Raw genomic sequence first — 2,895 nt, forward strand, 5'->3', positions numbered from 1 at the left:
GTAGGATTTGAAATCAGGGAGTGAGATACCTCCTACCGCACCCTTCGATAGCTCAGTTGGCAGAGCGGAGGACTGTAGGCAGACAAGATTGTTTTCAAGTTGAAATTGAAGAAGATTTAAAGAAGTCCATGAGAATCAAAATATGAGTTTGACATATCTCAACAGAATTTAAAAATAATCTTCAGAATAGATTCAATACATTAAACAGTGCTGGTCTCAAACCAGGTGTATTGTGGGATGACATTAAGGACCATCCAGGAAGAAGGTAAAAGGTCATTAAAATGCTAGAAATAAAAGATCAAAATGGATGTCAAAAGTTAATGGAAGCTAATATCAAGCATTAAAAGAAGCTTAAACAAGGGGAAACATTGTTGCGATGAGAAAGCTGAACTGAAGATTCAAAGAAAGGCTCAAAAAGACAAAGTAAAATAATGTACTGAAATGTGCAAGGAGCTAGAATCAAAAGACAAAAATGAAGAACACACGTAGCCATTTCTTAAGTTGAAAGAAGGAAAATAAAATTCACCTCAAGTTTCAACACTGAAAGATTCTGTAGAATAATCTTGGATTATGCAGGAAGTATGAAAAGAAGATGAAAGGAACACACAGACAATGTTACAAAATAATTGCTCAACCCTGAACCAATTCAAGCTGGATATAAAAGAGGTCATGAAAAGAAGATATCATTGCCAATGAGAGATGGATCTTGATTGAAAACAAAGAATATTAGAAAGATGTTTATTTCTGTTTTCTTGATTTTGCAAAAGCATTTGATTGTGTGGATCACAGCACATTACAGATTAAATTGAGAAGAATGGAAATTCTTGCCTAGAGAGCAGATAATGGAACATGGGGGCACAGGGCTACGTGTCTTTCTGAAAGGCCAGAGGGAATAAGAATAGCACAGCCTCTCACTGCCCCAGAGTAGAAAGGTGATAAAGAGCCAGTGGCCCAACTCTATGACACCCTTAGAGCCACAACACAGCAAGAGGGTCATTTATTCATTATTGACTAACAGACTTTACTCACAGTTGTGGCACCAAGAATGGAGTTTATTAGGGAAATAGACTGGAAAATATGAGAGCCAAAGACTATTTCACAACAGAAGTCCAGGTTTAACCCACTAGTCCTGAGTCACATTTACAAGTCCTTAATAAACACAATTTCTTAATAAAAGTCCTGGTTTCAGTTCAGCACTGAAATCCAAATCATCCAGAAAGGTTTGCCTCAGAGCAATTTTAATTAAGCTTCTCTTTCTATCATCCAGCAAGAACAGTAAAATTTTAACTTTCACCTTTATCTCAGAGCATCTCTGGTTGTACCTTCCCACACTTTCTCCAAAGCAATGCTACAATCTTCTTGGATCAGCAATATATACCCTTGGTACCAGCAGTGAAGAAATCAAGAGATATATTACATTGGGAAAGTCAAGTATCAGGGACCTCTCCAAAATGTTGAAGGACAATAGGATCTATTTGAAGATTAAAGTGCACCTGATTTAGGCTGTGCGCTTCTCAATCACTGGCTATGCTTCAGAGAGCTGGAATATGAATAAGGATGACTGAAGAAGAATTGATACCTTTGAGTTGTGATGCTGGAGTACAGTGCTGAATATTCCATGGACTGCCAAAAGAATAAACAGTAACTCCTTGGAAAAAGTGTAGCCAGAGTGCTCTTCGAAAGCAAAGATGGAGAAGCTTCATTTTTCATACTTTGAACATGTAGCTAGGTGAGGATACCCCTTGTTTTCCTGAAAAGATAGAAGGTTAGCAAAGGAGAGGAAGATCTCCAATGAGATGGATTGGCAGGGTGACTTGAGCAATGAATTCTAGAATGTCAGAGGTGATGAAGATTACACAGAATAAGGCAGGGTTTAGGTCAACTGTTCATAGGGTTGCTATGAGTCATATTCAAATCAACAACATATAACAACAATAATAGTAATTCATAATCTACATTATAATTTGCTATATAGAGGTAACTCATTGTTGGTATGAGGCTAAATACTGTGACACTGATGTGTCAAATGTGATAATGGTTACCCATGGTAGACAGTATTCAGTGGAGATCCCAGATTAAAACAGGCTTGGAAGCAGAAGTGGCATCAACTTCTGAAATAACTTACCTCTGGAAACTCTATGAACTTAGAAAAAATATGGAAGTTATACAAGTGGTCAGGTCTTTGGTTCATAGGTTCACTATGAGTTGTCTATGACTCCACGACTTAACAGTTAAGGTTCCAGTCCTTGGGAAATGACAACATGCTGAGAGAAGTGGAATGTCAGAGAAGAAAAGATCTTCAACACAATGGATTGATACAGTGGCTGTAGCAATGGGCTCGAACATGTCTCAGATTGTGAGTATGGGCAAGGGTTAGATCTGTTGATCATAGAATTGCTGTGAGTCATAGTGAGAGCTCTGTTGGCCTAGTGGATAGAAGGTGATGCTACCAAGCCATTTTTTTTTCTATAATTATATTTTATTAATTTTCATAAACATTTACAGAGATTTCGGGCTTCCAGTCATTCATTGTTGCACCATTCTCTCTACCCTCCTCCCAGTCTGCTCTTGTCCAAATGCCACAGTGCTTGTCAAAGCCAGTTCTGACCAATCTTCCTTGTCAGTGTATCCTTTGCCATTCCCTATCACTCCTCCCTGAGAGAGACTTCACCCTGAGTCACAAGGAAAAGGGGACGGCGTATTCTCCCAGCTACTTCCTGCTGAATAGGGACGCTGTGGGTTTCAGGGTGAAGATCCTCTCTCACTACTCCAAAGGGCCCCTTTGGCAGTAGGAAACACATAGACTATTATGGAGATTGATTTTGGAATTCAGATGCACTCTTATTGATTGTGCTTGGCTGTACATGTACATATCCTTCAAGATGTATCATGGGG

Source organism: Elephantulus edwardii, unplaced genomic scaffold (genome assembly GCF_000299155.1).
Source record: "Elephantulus edwardii isolate Elephantulus edwardi_28Jun2011 unplaced genomic scaffold, EleEdw1.0 scaffold00187, whole genome shotgun sequence".
Lineage (NCBI taxonomy): Eukaryota > Metazoa > Chordata > Mammalia > Macroscelidea > Macroscelididae > Elephantulus > Elephantulus edwardii.